Genomic DNA, 18,857 nt, shown 5'->3' on the forward strand with positions numbered 1-18,857 from the left:
GTACTTTGGAAAAATCACAAAGTACAAGAAGCTACTTTGGAAATAGAAGAGGACATGAGGAAACAATTTCCATACCTCTTTGTATCAGGTACTTCTTTAAATTAGGGGATGAATTTTCTTAAGGGGAGAATTATAATACCCCAAGTATCAGATCAGTAATCATAATAAATGATTTAAAATTTGGAAGATTAAATTGAATAAATGATAAAGTATAAGAAATTATTTAAATTTTTTTATTAAGACCAAATAGTAAGAATAGAAGAATATAAAGGTCTTTTGGTCCTTTAGAGGGAAATGGATTTAAAATTTATTTTTAATAGGGTATTTAAAGTAAAAGAAGAGGGAGAAAAAGGGATAATCAAGCTAAGTTTTCTTCTTCTTTGTAACATCCCCAAATACGGGTTAGTGACTAAATTGTAAAACTTCAGAATGTGTTGATTAAAGTAAGATATTTGAATAGTGTAATGATTTGTTTGGAAATATTTCCTGAAAATAATTAGTAATTATCAAAGGAATTAAGGGGAAAAATGGTCATTTAACATGAAAGATATTTTTTTATCTCTTTATGAAGAGATAAACGTTGGGGGAGAGTATTTAGAAAACTCTTATTCTTCTTACCTTCTTCTTCTCCAACGTGCAGAGCATAAGGTGAGTTTTCTATTTGTTGGTTATTTATTAAATTGAAGATTAGGTTTTGATCATTAGATGACAACTAAGCTTAAGGAAAGCTTAAGTTGTCTTATAATCAAAAGATGAAGAAGTTATAAGAGATTTAAGAAAATGAGTTTTTTATATGAAATCATGAAATAGAGTTGATAAGTTGAATTTTAAGTTGAATTTGACTTGTCATCTATGAGAATAAGAAGATAGAAGTGTTAGAATTGTATTTAGAACATATTGAAATTTGAGTATGATTCTTGAATTACATATGAAGGAAAGAATTTTGAAGTTATAGATGATTTTCATGGATATAAGTTGGTTTAAGTAATGGTAGTTGAGTTTAATGACATGATAGGGGTTTAAAATAGAAGAATTAAGTGAAGAATTGATGATTTTCGGGGTTAAAATACAATTTCTAGGTAGAGGGAACCGATACCCTATGAAGGGAATCGATTCCCCCTCTTGGACGAAAATTCCAGTATGTGCAGGGGGAACAGATTCCCCCTGGGTGGGTATCGATTCCCCGGGAACAGATTCCCCCTTGTGGGTATCGATTCCCCCCTAAATGAAAAAATGGAATTTGATTCATTAAACTGATTTAAGTTATTAACATCAAGTTTAAAGTTTAGGCTTCTAATAGTTGTTTTGAAATGATATATTTATGTATATATTGAGCATAAACAAGTTCCAGAATAATCAAAGGATTATAATCGAATCAAAGCAAGGCTAAGGTGAGTGCAATTTTAATTGTACTTATATTATTGAACGAACATTGGCTTGAGATGAGCCAATGATGGAGTTACTATGGTAATAAATGACTCCTAAAATGTTATTTGATATGTGACTCTTATATGTACATGAATACATGATATGCATAAACATAAGAGCATGAAACATAAGATATATGATATGATATACATGATTATATGCATATGTGATATATGCTATGAGATATGACCAATGTGAAATGAAATAAGCTATGTGAAATATGAAATGAATATGAATGCAATATGTGATATGATATGAAATATATAGTTACACATACATGTGGTATGTGACAGAAGAGAAAGAACAAGTGATGAGAAATATATTCATAATAAATGTCCATAGTATATGATACGAGAGCTATAGGTATAGTTGGCATGCCAAGAGTCGAGAGTATTGTAGTCCTTCGGGACGTAGTGGTCCTACGGGACATATATAGAAGTCCTTCGAGACGAATACTGAACAAATGTTCGGTGCCCCATGAGGGAATTTATACGAGCTGTGGTGACAACATTGGTGCACAACCTCAATGTACTCACATACCTCTATTCTCAATAATATACATGGGCAACAACAACAACAATTGAAATATAAATTAAAGTGAAAGTGATGCAAAAAGGTAAGTTTCATGTGTGCATGACTTGATTATATATGTCATAGGAAATATATCCATGCATATTGAAATATCATGATCAAATAGTAAGAATGCATATTCATGAATCTACTGTTACATGTTTATTTATTGCCTCGCTAAGTCTATGACTTAGCGTGTAAGTGATTTACACGTAGGTACCAAGAAACGTGAAGAGCAAGAATAGAAGTAGCAAGGACAGTATTATTACTAGAAGATCAGATCAGAAGTAATCGACAAAGTATGTATTTTTGTTGTGTATAGAGTGTTGGCATGTAATAGGTCGTTAATTATGAGTACTCTGATCAAGTTTGTATTTTGTGGTCTCTTTTATGTAAATTAAAGTATTTTGTTTTAAACAAGTTTTAAATTCCCCGGGGTTTTTCTTTAAGTGTCAAGGTTTGAAAAGTCAATGTGACACCTCAGACTCATATTCGGGTTGGGTACGGGTTGGGGTGTTACATTCTTCCCTGTTGCTTGTGCTCTCCTCCATAGCCAAATGTAAGACTTCATTTAGCTTGTTTTTCCTTTTATTTTTGGTTTATTCTTGAAACCTTAAGTGTGGTGGAAGCTTAAGGAATGTTTAAAGATGATTAAAACTAATAAATGAATAACTTATTAGAGATTGAAGAAAATGGGTTTTTGAGTGATTTGTTGAAATATGCGTCTTTATTAATGTTTACAAGAATAATTGACTTGTCAAAGAAGTAGACAAGAGATTAGAAGCCTTAGATGTGATTAAAAACATGTTAGAAAAAGTAGTATGATTATTGGTTTGAGATGTTCTTTGGAGATTTTAGATGTTATAAGGAGCAAAATGAAGGAAAGTTAGTTGCGATAAGTAAATAAGAGCTTAATAGTATTGTAGGAGGTAAAAGTAAGGAAATTTTATGAAATTTGGGTAAAAATCGAGCTGAAAAATGGAAAATATGGGTAAGGGTATCGGTACTGGATGAACAATAATGATATTATAGGTTTAAATTTAAAGAAATGCGATGAATAATGTCGATACTGATGCAATTATTATTGATACTAATGTGGGTATCGATACTAAGAGAAAGTTATTGATACCATGGATTCCAGAATACAGAAGTGGTATCGATACTGAAAGGGAGTATCGGTGCCATAGTATAGAAGTATCGATACCATAGGAGAGGTACCGATACTAGTCAGCTTGAAATGTTAAATAGGATGAAATTTAATAGAATTTGGAAATAGTAGTACTTTTGAGTATTATTAGAAGTTAAATGTTAGAAAGTATACTAACATTTGTATTATATGTGTAATTATGGATACTTGTGTAGATCAAAATCAAGCTCCTGAGTCTAGCAAGAAAAAGGGCAAAGATAAAGTTGTCGATTAGTCGGACATCAGTAAGGCATCCTATTGAGGCATACAAGGTGAGTGCATTAATTATGTACTTATATGTAATGATAGTCATAGATGCATTTTTCTTAATGTATGCATTGCATTTACCGAATGGGCACTATGTGTGCAACCTAAGAAATTCATAATTAGTTTATGAATTTTCGTATTGGCACTATATGTGCAACCTAAGAAATTCATAATAAGTTTATGAATTTCTGTATTGGCACTATGTATGCAACCTAAGAAATTCATAATTATTTTATGAATTTCCGTATTGGCACTTTGTGTGCAACCTAAGAAATTCATAATAAGTTTATGAATTTCCATATTGCCACTATGTGTGCAACCTAAGAAATTCATAATTAGTTTATGATTTTCTGTATTGGCACTATGTGTGCAACCTAATAAATACATAATAAGTTTATGAATATTCGTATTGGCATTTTGTGTGCAACCTAAGAAATTCATAATAAGTTTATGAATTTTCGTATTGACACTTTGTGTGCAACCTAAGTTACTCATAATAAGTTTATGAATTTATATATTGACACTATGTGTGCAACCTAAGAAATTCATAATTAGTTTATGAATTTTCGTTTTGGCATTATGTGTGCCCCACATAATTCTTAATGAGGTTGTGAATTACCGTATAAATATTATGTGTGTGAAAACCATTGAATTTATAATAAGTTGAAATATCAATTTATATTTTGATAGTTATGGTATATGGATATTTTAAAAGAACATTTACCTCATTGTTATTATGCCTCACTAAGTAAATAGTTAACGTGTGTTTATTTCACGCGTAGGTTTTAGCAAGTAGAGTAAGGAGTGCATCTGACATCGTAAATCAAGAGTCGCCTCATCAGTATTTGTATGAAAGCTATGTCTATTTTTGATATTATTACTCGTCATGTAATAGAATTATGATAACACTCTGAAAAGTATTTGGTTTATAATGATGTAAAAAAGAAAAAAATATTGAACATTAGATTTTTATTTAAATACTAAAGTTTAATGAACATTTTATTATTAAATTAAAATGTTTTATGAAAAGAAACAAAATTTTACTTGTTTTCAAAAGAGGAAATATTTTAAAAGTGATGTGGCATCTGTGTATTGTGTGCGAAAATGTATGTAGGAAATGGGTGTTACATCATCTGGTCAGAGCAAGAGAGTAGTAGAGTATTTGAGACCTTCCCAGCCATTAGTTAAGGGGCTAGGGACTCCTAAGGATCTTGGGGGAATCCATTGGGTGAGCCCAGTAGGTCAGATTAGAGCACAGACAGAGGGGGTTAGATATAAGTATCACATGAGACCCTTGGTATCAACTTCTATGGCAAGTGTCATTGGTTAGTGAGAGCACCATCCTAACCTAATTGTTTGGTCTACGGTAAGAGGCACTTTGGGGTTCTCTAGCAAGATCTAGAGGTTGTTACAGTTATGGTTCTCATGACCACTTTATTGTAGATTACCTTGAGCAAAAGAGTATGACTCCAGTATCAACCTAAAGGTCAACTAGGTCGGTTCAGAGGGGTGAAAACCCTTCGAGATGAGGATGTACCACATTTGGGAAATTCAGTAGAGGTACAACTAGATCTATGTCAATTGTTGAGCCTAGAGTGGCCTCATGCTAGTATGCAATCAGGGCCCGGGAGGAGTGTGACGTTGATGATGTGATCTCAGGTATTTTTACATTATTTTCTATTTTAGTTTACTAGGGTCTGTATACTCCTATATCTGTTATGACCTAGTGCAAGAGAGAAACATCCCGGTAAACGATCTTGAGACGAGGGTTCGAGTCTCAAACCCATTAGGATTAGACATATTTTTCTCATTGAGATACAAGATCAGACATTTTCGACCGATCTAATGGAACTACTATTTAGTGAGTTTGGTATGATCTTAGGCATAGATTGGTTATCCAAGCATGATGCTAGATTAACATGCAAAGCTAGGCACTTAACAGGACTACCACTAGAACGGGAGCTAGAGTTTAGTATCGAGGTGATGCCAGGATCTGCTCCGATATCTATTACCCCATAACACATGGCACGGACTGAACTAAAGGAGTTAAAAGGTCAAATTCAAGAGTTGTGGAGAATGGCTTCATTTGGCCAAGTATTTTTTCTTGGGGAGAACTGATTCAATTTATTAAAAAGAATGATGGGTCGATGAGATTGTGCATCGACTATCGATAGCTAAATAATTTGACCATAAAAAATATTTATCATCTCCCAAGAATCGATTACCTCTTTGAAAACTTAAGGGAACGTGTGTGTTCTTTAAAATAGATTTTAGATCAGGTTACTATTAACTAAAGGTCAAGGACGCCGACATAGTCAAGACGATGTTTAGAACAAGGTATGATCACTATGAGTTCCTTGTAATGTCGCTTGAACTTGCCAATTCCCTGGAGGCATTCATGGACTTAATGAATCGAGTATTCCATCTGTACTTAGACCAGTCCGTGCTAGTTTTTCATAGATGACATCCTGTGTACTCATGATTAGAGGAATAGCATGATCGACACCTCCGTATAGTTCTGTAAACACTTCGAGATCATCAATTATTCATCAAGTTTGGGAAGTGTGAGTTCTAGTTATCTTAGGTTTCATTGCTGGGTCATGTAGCGGCAATAGAAGATATCCGGTTAATCCTCTGAAGATTCAAGCAGTATTAGAGTGGGAGCCGCCAAAGAACGTGATCAAAGTACATAGCTTCTTAGGTTTTACTGGGTACTATCATCGGTTTTTAAAGGGTTTCTCAATGATAGTTGCCCCAATGACCAAGCTACTTTAGAAGAGAGTACCTTTTTTGTGGGATAAGAAACTATAGAAAAGTTTCAAGTAGTTGAAAGCCAATCTAACTCAAGCCCCGGTTTTAACCCAGTCAGAGTTAAGGAAAGACTTCACTGTATTTAGCGATGCCTCACTAAATGGGTTTGGTTACATTTTGATGCAAGAAAGAAAAGTGGTAGCCTATGCATCTCGTCAACTCAAGTCTCACGAGCATAATTACTCCACCCATGATTTAGAGCTTACAGTAGTATTTTTTGTGCTAAATATTTAGAGGCAATAATTATTTGGAGGAAAGTGTCACATTTTCACTTATCATAAAAGCCTTAAGTACCTGCTTACACAGAAGGATTTGAATTTGAGACAACGTAGATGGGTTGAATTACTGAAGGATTTTAACTATTTGATCGACTACAACTAAGGGAAAACAAACATTGTCATTGATGCTTTGAGTAGAAAGTCAATGCCAGAGTTGAAGAATTCGCTAGCTCGTTTGAGCTTATCTAGTAATGGTAGATTATTGGCTGAGTTACGAGTGGAACCCGATTTAGTGAGGGAAGTTAAGAGGTTGTAAGGTTCTGATAGTCGCTTAAGGGATCGCATGGAGAAAGTCCACCGAGGCCAGGCCTCGGTTTTTGAGTTTCGAGATGGGGACATACTTTTCTTTAGAGGTCATTTGTGTGTGCCTTCTAATGAGTAGTTGCAAGGTAAGAATCTCTATGAAGCACATTTTAGTCCACTCTCAGTTCATCTAAGTAGTAATAAGATGCACCAAGAGCTCTAACCATTGTATTGGTGGTCGTGTATGAAGATAGAATTGTCTGAGTTTGTTTCTAGATGTTTAGTATGTTAGTAAGTAAAGTGAAACACTAGGTTCCATCAGTGTTGCTCCATTCGATTCAGATACCACAATGGGGATTGGGACATAGTAACTATGGACTTCGTGACGGGGTTACTGATGACTAGGCAGAGCGAGATGCAGTGCGGGTTATAGTTGATCGGTTGACCAATACGACTCATTTTATACCGTTCGAATGGATTACACCTTATAGAGGTTGGCACCGTTATACATCCATGATATTGTGAGTTGATTGAGTCAAAAATTTCTTCACGAATCCTTTGGCACCAAATTACACTTTAGCACCACCTTTCATCCGCAGAAAGACGACCAGTCTGAGTGTGTCATTTAGATCCTAGATGATATGCTTAGGCACACCATCATAGACATTAAGGGTAGTTAGGAGGACCATTTGACGCTAGTAGAGTTTTCGTATAACAATAGCAATCAATATAGTATTCAAATGGCTCCATACGAGGCTCTGTATGGACGCAAGTATAAAACTCCACTTTGTCGGACAAAACTCAGTGAAGGAAAGATTATGGGTCCAAATTTGATTAGAGAAACTAAAGAACAATTCTAGTTGATTTAGGGTCAGTTGAAGGAAGCTTCTAACAAGAAAATGTCATATGAAGACTTGAAACGTAAGGATATTGAGTTTGATGTGGGGGACAAAGTGTTCCTTAAGGTGTCCCCATGGAATAAGGTATTTCAGTTTAGGCTCAAAGGAAAGTTAACTCCGTGTTTCATAGGGTCGTATGAGGTACTCAAAATGATTAGACCCATAGCTTACCAATTAGCCTTACCCCCATAGTTGGAGCACATTCACAATGTGTTCCATGTGTTCATGCTTAGGAGTACTGTTTCGACCCTTCTCACATCATACCATTAGAACACATTGAGGTAAGCCAAGATATTACATATGAGGAACAATCGATATTGGTCTTGGAAAGAGACTAGGAAACCAATGAGGATGTGAAGTTTCATTATTCGTATCTTTTCTATCCAGGTAAATTTCGAGGAAGAAATTTCTTATTAGGAGGGGATAGTTGTAACGCCCAAATCATGTGTTAATAATTTCGAGCTAACCTGAGATTATTTAGTCCCCATTAAATCTATGTGAAACTTTGACAAGGTTAAGGATGAACTTGGGCTTGCGTTAGGCCTAAGTGTTAGAAAAATGAGGCATTTTAATAGATGAGTGAAAGAAGAAGGACCAAAAGGGTAATTTTACCCTCATTACAAACAAAGATTGATTTGGTTTCAATATTGATGATGTAATTTGCTTACCCACTCCCCTTTTTCCCCTCTTTTTTAGCTTTCTTTGTCCCCTACCTTCATCTTATCAATTCTCACAGTTCTTCCTCTTCCCAACATAGAGAAAAAGTGAACATGTAAACTCTCAATCAAATTTCAAATTTTCTAAGGTAAGAAATAAAATCCCAACATCCCAAGCTTTTATCCAAACCTCCTCTTATAAGTTTTGAACATGGAAATGCCTTAGGTGGGGCTTTAAAGTGGGTTTGGATTTTGGGTTTCCTTAGCACTCTAATCTATTTTAGAGAGTTGAAATCATATTTCTAATCTTTTGATCCCCTAGATGTGTTAATAACTCATTTACTTTGACTTTGATTAGTGAAAGAGGTGGGAGAAAACTCCAACGCTAAAAGAAAAAAGAAATTAACCCTTGGGTGATTTGAGAACAATTCCAGCAGTTAGAAAACTAAGATAACACATTCACAACTCACTCATACCATTTGTGAGTCTTTGGAATACATCTAGCTAATGATAATTGAGTTATAAAGCATGAATGAACATTTATGGTATTTCTAGGTTCTAGTATTGGTATTAGAAGACTAGTATCTATACTCAACCAAAGAGTATCGATACTTCTGGTCGAGTTTTGATACTCATAGGGTAGTATCGATACCGAGCACAATTAAAATATTCCAGTAGGTCATTTTGGTATCAGTACTCATGAGAGTATCGATACTGAGTGTAAAGTATCGATACTCTCAATAGGGTACTAGTACTGAGGTATTTTTCAAATCTTTGAAGCAAAATTTGGTATTGATACTTCAGATAGTAACAATACCCTAGCTTAGGAGTATCGATACTAGATCATAAGTATCGATATTATTTTCTTTCTCAGGTTATAATCACTATACAAGAATCAATACCCAAGGGCAAGTATCTATACTCATGGGTCAGTATCGATACTGAAGGGGCTAAGTTTTGGTACCATCATACATTTTTGGGAAAGATACCGAAGGGATTTAGAAATAATATTGAGGGACCAAATGAAACTAAAAGTCATCCAATAAAATTATAAGTTAGAACTTTAGTATTATACAATTACAACTAGAAACAACATCAACTAGAACGACATAAAACTACCATTGGTTGATGCTCGGGAAACAATCAGGACACTGAAGTTACTTTAGAATATTATGATAGTTCGAGGTATAAAGTATCTATTTATCCTTAAGTAAGTGCGCTAGGCACTTTGAGACAAACTAGGGCGCGAGGCTCAAACACTCGCAAAGGGTAGATTAGTCGGGTGTTGTATCCGATGTAGAGATTCTGGACCTCACCCTAGATAGGCTAAAATGGTGTGTTTCCTGAGATGTGTAACCCTCCAACCACATCATGATGTCTACCCTAGATTAGTATGTAGTATATGATTATACTCATTTTCTTTATTGGACTCAGTAGCATCATCATTTAATGAACACTTTTAATATGTTTTAGTTATTACTGTGGCATTAGTGAGCTTAGCGTTCAGCATTTTTTTCTGTCTGCAGGTCCTTATGAGGAGAACTCAAGGAGCTATTGCGTAATTGACATTTCAGGCGGTTCAAGCAGCAACAGAGTACATTTTGAGCCTTTTGTCTAAAGTGAATGTATTCATAGACCATAATATACTTTAGTTATGACTCTATTTTGATACTTGATTTTATTATTTTTCATATGTATATTTTTTGGGAGCTCCCCATTATAAACTTAAATGATTATCTTAAATTATGTTTTACTTAAAGGTTTTTAAATGATGGTTTTAACAAATGGTTTCAAGGGAAATATTTAGGCTTAGACATTACGGTGGTTCCGTGTTACATTCTAATCAGTCGAATTTGTTTTGTATCAGGTTAGGGTGTTGCACTTAATAAGTTTAAATCATTTCATAAATTGGTTGTCAGACTCTGAATATTAGGTTCAAAGTGAAAATCTACTCGTCTATAATTTAGGACACTAGTAGTGCTTTCATCATCAGAAAAATTGCATACAGCTCTATAAACCCTCCTAATGAATACTTCAAGTAGGAATCCAATATCAAGTCCACTTCACCATTGTCCATAATGGTGTATATTGAGTATATTAATGGTTCTAACGACATCGGTGGTTGATACTTCAACGGTTCCATTTTTTACTACGAACATGTGGAACATTGTTCTTCACTTTCTTAATCAACTTCTTATATGTTATTCTCCTTAAAAATGTTATTGTAACAATGTTTGAAGACTAAAACACAATGTCGGGAGATACATCACCGATCATCTAGCCATCATAGTATGCCAAAGCAGTAATAATTCCTCTTCTCGCCATATTGTTATTCTCCTTAAAATGTTATTGTAACAATGTTTGAAGACTAAAACACAATGTCGGGAGATACATCACCGATCATCTAGCCATCATAGTATGCCAAAGCAGTAATAATTCCTCTTCTCGCCATATTTTTAATATCTACGTTTATTTAGAGAGAAGAACAAACACTAGATAAATTGTAATGAATTCAAACTATATAAGATTTGAGAAGTCTCTCTCATAAACTTACAATTAAAACACTTATCTGAAAGTGACGTTTGGAAAATTAAGTTGGTGATTTACTTCCCTTATACTTACTCTCTATGGTTTATTTGCCTTCACTTCTGTCTGGTTTGTTTGTTTCCTTTACTCATGTCTGATATAAGGGTCGAAGTGTACTCACATTATATAGAAAGTTAAGATGACATGACATGGAGTAACTTGGTAGAGCTCTACTTTCTGCTATGCTATGATGATCGATTATTTAAAATTTTGATGCTAAAATCATAGTTAAAATGTCAAAACAACTGATGATCGATAGTGTATGTATGGAGACAAAAAATTTATGAAAGCAGTTCAAAATTTTAAATATCAATACTTAATCTATGAGATTTGATAATTTTTAAAACGTTAATGAAGATAAGATATGTAGTTGATTTTAAATATTGTTACTTAATCTAGGTTCGATAAATTTGATTTTGAAATGTTAATATAGATAAGATCGATAGTTAATTTTAAATATGAAGCATTATAAATGGGGTTATCCCACAATGAAAATGGTCCAAAAAATACAATAACATAAAATACAATACCATAAATTTAAATAACATAAATTTCAAAATCAGAAAATACAATTACATAATTATGGTCCAAAAATTACAAACAAAGCAATGTTTTTCCATTGTGCTTAATCCTAGTTTTTTCTTCTTGGAACAAAGTGAAAGACATTGAAAATGAAGAATTTTTTTCTATACTCTAATAACACAACTATGTTTATCGAGAAGGCCATGTTTTGGTATTGATACAATAAAATTATAACAGAAACTCAAAGGGATTTGGTCACCCCTATAAAAAGGCATCCTTCTCTACTGACATAACTTCTAGCACTGATATTTGTATAAAGATCTCTAAGTTTAGTGCAAAGTTTCATGCTAGCAAAAGAAGAACCTTTTATAAGCACGGAAATCGTGTTTAACATTAGGATTGAGTTTCCACTATAAGCAAACAATGTTTGTTGGGCTCAAGTCACTTACCACAGATATATCTAGATATATATAGGAAAAGACCTTACGATTTGTAGAACGCGAGCTACATTGAGATTCCTGATGTGTCGGGGACCTTTCTTTCGGTAGGGTACGAGGTCCATAGAGATTTCTTATGTGTTAGAGACCTCACGACCTACAAGGCGTGAGGTTTATCTATAAATACGATAACCATGTTCGATAGCTTCATTAAACATTTCGACCCTTACTAAAATCACAACAACAGAATAGGTTTATAGCGACATGTTTTAGCAATATAGCAGAATTTAAAAGTGCCATAAAAAAGCCTCTTGGTGTAACAAAAATCATCTCTAGAAGTGACGTTAAAACAAACACCGCAATGGTTAGCGACGTTTATGAAAATAAAACGCCATAAAAGGTCATGTCTTTTAGCGACATTTTTTAACAAAACGCCATAAATTGGCGTGATGTATAACAGCGTTTGTAAAACTAAAACACTCCAATAAGATAGTGGCATTTTCGGGGAAAACTACTAATTATCATGATATATCACCGTTTGTGAAACTAAAATGTCGCAAAAGGTTGGGTCATATAGTAGCGTTTGTGAAGAGAAAACGTTGCTAGATGTGTACTACATTAATGGCATTTTCATGCTAAAATGTTGCTAATCAAATCTAATTTGCAAATATTATTTTCTACACTTTATTACCCAAATTTATTTATGTAAAAATATCCAATAAAAACCTTGAAATTTAATTACAATTTGAATTAAGTAAAATACTTAACAACGAAAATAAATCATAGTCACAAACATTCAAGTGAAATGTAATGTAGTTCAACATTCAAGAGAAATATAATGTAGTTCAACATTCAAGTAAAATGTAATGTAGTTTAACAACTAGAATAAACAAAGCATGAACCTAAGAAATCACCTAGGATGGTGAATTTTGTGCTTGATTTTGTTGCATCATATGCTTCATAGCTTCAAGTTGATTTTGAAGTTCTTTATATATATATATATATATATATATTTTGAAATGGTGCTTCTCTCTCATTATCTCGTTTTAGCTTCTTCTTTCATTTGAGCAATTTTTCATCCACTTGAGTCAATTTTTGTTTTAATTGATTAACTTTTGATTGAGAATATCGACTGCATGGTGGCATGTACTAAGACAATTTGGATCCAAAATATTTGGTTGGGGTAACGAATGATCCCTTACAGTGAACTCGACCATATTTTTCAAGACCAAAAACTTCAGTAATAACTTGACTTTCAATCTTGTCCACATTAATAGAACAATGAGATGAAGTTGCATCTTCATACTCAACCCTATATCACATAGTTTTTCCTAATAATCAATTGATAACGTAGAACGAAATCAATCATAATTTAAAATAAAAGTTTTATACTATAAATATAAGTATAACATAATTCAAATTTTACGTCCAGTAAATATACCATAATTTCTACAGCTTTAGGAGCTATAGAAGAACCATCTTTTTTGTATGTGTCATTTTGAAGAGCTTTATCCGTCCAACTCTATTGTTGGATGTAATTTCTTACAATGTATAATATAAATTAATACTTACAAATAAAATAAAAATAAGAAAATGTTTGTTACTATATGCTACCAACTTAAAATCACTGAATAATCATAATTAAAAAGAGTACCTCGTCATGAGCTACATGAACAAGGCTCTTCGATCCAACTATGTGAGTAAACTATTTTTGTTGTCTACTAGCAATATCAACGTGCTCTCAGTCCTACAATTTGAAATTTACATGACTTATAAAGTCAATATTATAGTGGCATAATATTATTTTAAAGTGCATCATGCCTCTCCTTTTTTTGAACTCCAAAACTTGAATGTATCTTTCCATTGATACCTGAGCATTCCAGGCAGCACATTTTGCAGCTTTTCTTCAATGTTTAAATTGTTCTTAAAATATTTACTTTTAAGAAATTCTTGTGGTCTACCTATTTATTTCCTAAAGCTTGCTTCAAATAATCATCAGAGACCTCTAGAGAAATTTTATCCTACAAATAAAACATGTGTTCAAAGTAAATATAAATTACTATGAACTGTTATGGATTATCAATTACAATGAAATTATTACCTTAATACAATACGCAACCTAGTTTTTGCTACTATTAGGTATCTCACGCCATTACTCATAATTGATCTATAGAAAATTAGCATTACGTGCAATCACGACTAAGTAACCAGAAATAACACGAGCTTCTTTCCCAATAGGTTGGTTGACATCGTTACTTAAACTTTCACACGGTCCCCAAGAGGAAGTTGGTATAATCCTTTTATTATCGTGTGACCTCTAGTCTATATATTTGACCATTTTTTGTTACATAAGAAATAATTCAGTGTAAGTTTTCAAAATCAAGTCAAAAAATTAGCCACCATTTAAATAAAGTATCAAACATTACCTTCAATTTCTACACTTTCTTCAATTGTATTCAGAACTTCTGAAGATTCAACACTAATCGATTCTTTTTATTTGTTTCTTCCTCCTTGAGGGGCTCAAACAATCTTCAAATCACTTAATTTCCTCCTAACCATAATATTTGCAATAAACAAACAACAATATTAGTGACTAGTTACAACAATACTATTAATAGATATATTCAGCGACATCAAGTTATAAGTTATAATATTTATAAATTAATTGATTATGATATAAAATCTTATTATATTGTTATGTTATATTTTCATAAATATCTTCATCCATGTCATCCCGAACCCTTTGGAATTGTGAGCTAGTACTAGAAATAGTTTCATATAAATTTTTTGTGACAAAAAGTGAAGTTTCTGATCTTGTTTCAATGTCATCTCTACTTTCATCCCCAATGTCTATCAAGTCTCTCGGGTATTACAGAGTAGAACATACCAACCCTAATCCATTGGATCGTGACAAAAAAAAATTTATTTTACTTGAAAAGAAAATACATATAGCTTGTCTATCAATTATTCACCATGTGAATTATTTAAGAGAAGTTCACCATTATAAATCCCAATTGATCTCTTTTAATACCTCAAATAGTAGTTACATCAACCCAATCACACAAAAATAACACAACCTTTTGTTTGTCATAATAATCCAACTCAATAATATATGTAAGGATTCCATAATATTCTACATCTCCCTCATAGGATTATTGTCTCTAGCACTAGCGTAACTTGTAGATGAAGAAGTAACAATTACTCCAATTTTTTGTCATCTTTCACGAGATTTCATGTGGAACTTGAACACATTAATGATGAAGGTATTATATTTTAACAATTCTATTCTGACCTTGAGAAAGCCATTTTTTATCCTTGAACAATATCACAATCGTTTTCTTTAATTGATTGGTGATAATTATGCATATTAAGTACATCTCACAACATACCTTCCATGACATCTTCTCTAACAGATCAAATGAATCATGAAAGAAAATGTAAGAGGCTTAGTCTCTCCATGGAATATCTATTTTTTATATCCTCGAACAAAGTCTTCAACAATTAGATGCTCGTAGACAACTTCAACAATGTACCAATTAACATTAGCGTACTTTTTACAAGGACAAAGAATCATATTCTCTTGGCTTGCATTTACAAAAACTAAATTTAAAAAGGCTTCTACTCTATTTCTAAATTGTTGCTTAACCTTGACAAATCCATCTCATCAACAAGGAATCATTCACCGTCATTTACATTATCATTAAACACTAATTACACTTCTTGCAAGGAAAGCAATTTTATTTTGATTAAAATACCTACAATTAAAACTCTATAAATTAATAATGTCAGGACCGGAGAAATTTATTAATTTAGAGAGTTATTAATTTATCGATAAATTATTAATTATTAATTTAAAGAGTTTTTAAGTAATTATACTGTACATACCAAACAAAAAGGCAAATTAGTCTATGCCTCTTAGAATTACGTTGCAAGAGATGAGTTAAATTAATAATGAGCTCCAAATAGACTTGAACTTTAAAGGAAAACAGACATCTATTGAATCATATTTCAATAGAGTGTAATATATTTTTTTCAGTTTCTATGAATTATTAATTTATGATTTTCTTGGGACCGAAAATTATAAAGGGATCTCACGAAAATTTATTATCTTATTATTTTATCGAGTTTTTCAATTTTTTACATTGGCCCAAGTCGGGACCGGACAAATTTATTATTTTAGAGAGTTTATTAATTTACCGAGTATTAATTTAAAGAGTTTCTACTGTATTTGGTACTCTATGAAGTTATTTTTCATGGCATGATTTCACAAGGTAATTTATCCCAAAAAGAGTAACAAGGATGGGGTTGTACTTGTTGAAGGATAAATGTACTACTTACTAAAAACTTAAGGGATAACAAAACGAAGCATTCTAATTTAACAAAATACAGTAAATATATGTTCCATGGAAAAATCAATTTTTGGATCTTCAATTTATGCATTTATGCATTATAAATAAGTTTCCAATGTTTTTATGTCTAAAAAACTTCTTTTTTATTATTATTATTATAGAAACATGGGTACATTGATTTTGGTGTAATCTGATGCCATTGGGGTACACTAATTTATTGTTGATGTTGTGATTTAAGAGGTCTATTCCTCTATTTTTCTCTACATTACTATGTTTAGATACTCATTTCATCACACGACAAGCAACAAACAAAAAATAGAGAACTATTATTATTTGCTAAAAAAATGGCTCCACGCCAGGAAAAATAACATAAAAAAGTAGCAAAAAACTATTGGGGACTAAAAGAGTACCTGAATTTTGAGCCTTGCAGAATGACTAACAATGCGATTGTAGTGGCTAGTGGGATGACGGTGGTGACTGCGACGCAACGATGGTGACTAGCATATTGATTTGATAAAGACGTTACTACTAAGGATGGAGGAAGGGCTGAGGTCAAAGAGGTTAGAAAGAAATTAGGGATCAAATAGGAGAAAGGTTAGAGATATGATCCTATGGAAGTGTTTTCTTAAAAAATGCCACTAGTGTGTCTACTGTGGCATGTGTATGAGAAAAGCTACTAATGTACAAGTATGTACCAGTGTTTGTAAAAAAACATTATTATTGTACGAGTCTATAACAATATTTCCTTAAAATGCCACATTTTATCATTTTTCAGCAGCATGTTTAGTAAAAACTACACTAAAAGTAAATGGTTATTGTAACACTTTCTGAAAAACAAAGCTAAATGTAACATTTAATGATGTTGTTAATGAAGTTTGTGTGGTAAACACCGCTAAAAAATACCTAAATACTAAATTTACTGTAGTGAATATGACATTATTTTTTGCAACGACTTTCCATTCCTAAATTTTCTTAATGAAGTTTGTGTAGTAAACACCGCTAAAAAATACCTAAATACTAAATTTACTGTAGTGAATATGACATTATTTTTTGCAACGACTTTCCATTCCTAAATTTTCTTCACAAACACTTGTTTTCTCACCTCTATGGGCTCTCAAACTTCCTACCAAATATCCTAGGACTGATCAAGCTTCCAATCCTCAAGCTCCTAATCCACAATCTTTTGAAAGCCTATGTTTTCCTAATCCTGAAGCTCTTTCTCGTTACCATGCACACTATATCACTCGTCCCATTTGACCTGAACTTAACTTTGATATGGATTTTTTTAGTTTAGGTGAATATAAATTGATCTTTTACCATACCCTTCTTAATTGGTATTAGATATCTTTCATCTCGATTGAGCTTTTCAATCACCCTCAGCTTGTTTGAGCATTCTTTTGTAATGCTACTTTTCCTAGGGAAATCTTTTCTGATAAGATATTTGGCATTTACTTTTTCTTATGGATGTTGAACTTGAGTTTATTCATGAATCATTTGCTACATATTTAGACGTTCCTTATAATGGTTCCTATAAAGAAAACATATTCCTTTTAAACCTATTATAGGTGATAATCACACCACTCTTGAATTTAAGGAACGTCTTTTACACCTTTCATCACTTGGTTCCTCCGTCCTTTGGGTGGTCACACCACTCGTATGTGCCACTTGGACTATTGGTGTCTTTATCATTTCGTACAAAGAATTGTCTAAATATTTCCAAAACCATCTTTCTTGACTTAGCGAATACAATCGCCAAATTACCCAATTTTATTGTCTTTTTACCTTATGTGTGTTCTTAGTCTTATTTTCTGTACTCATTCCGTTAATATTGTTTTTGATCCTCTCGTGCCCCTGTCTAGTAAACTTGATTACATCCAATTAAGAAAATGGGCTTTAAGTTTGAAAATGGAAATTGGGTAAACAACATGATGGCATTACTCCCGATGATCATTTCATCGCTCAAGGAGTCGATGAACCCGCTAATGTTGTTCCTCCTCGTTCTCCCGTCACTTTAGAGTCTCTTTATGACTACATGACCACTCATTTTGATCAAGTTCTTCATCATGTTGATACCCTCTTTAATGCCATGGAAGCTCGTATTGACGCTTTGGAGGCTCATTTTTTTAGGCCGTTTTCTCCTTCTGGTCCATATTCCGCTTCTCATCCAGATTATGAGGATTGATCATTTGTAGAGTATATTGAACTTTTAGAATGCATTTATACTTTGGATATTTTATTTTATATTTTAATGACATTGTTTAGTATTTTATTTTGGATATTTCGTTGGATATTTTCTATGACATTTGATTATGATATCTATGCATCTTTTTTGTTATTGTTGATTATTCTTGGATTTATTATCATTATGCTCTAATCTTGTATTCTCTCTTATAGCTAAATATTTTTATAAAATATTAATAAAATCTAATAATTAGGATTTTTATTAATTATAATTTTTAAATGCCATCTTCTAATGTAGGATATTTTTATTAATTATATTTTTTTAATTATGATTATTTTAATTTCATTTTTTAAATTTAGGATCTTGCGTTATGTAAGACACAAGGTTCATAAAACCAACCCGCAATAAATTCAATTTCTCGTGGACCTCGTATGCAAACGTGA

Source organism: Hibiscus syriacus, unplaced genomic scaffold, assembly GCF_006381635.1.
Source record: "Hibiscus syriacus cultivar Baekdansim isolate YM2019G1 unplaced genomic scaffold, ASM638163v2 tig00110122_pilon, whole genome shotgun sequence".
NCBI lineage: Eukaryota > Viridiplantae > Streptophyta > Magnoliopsida > Malvales > Malvaceae > Hibiscus > Hibiscus syriacus.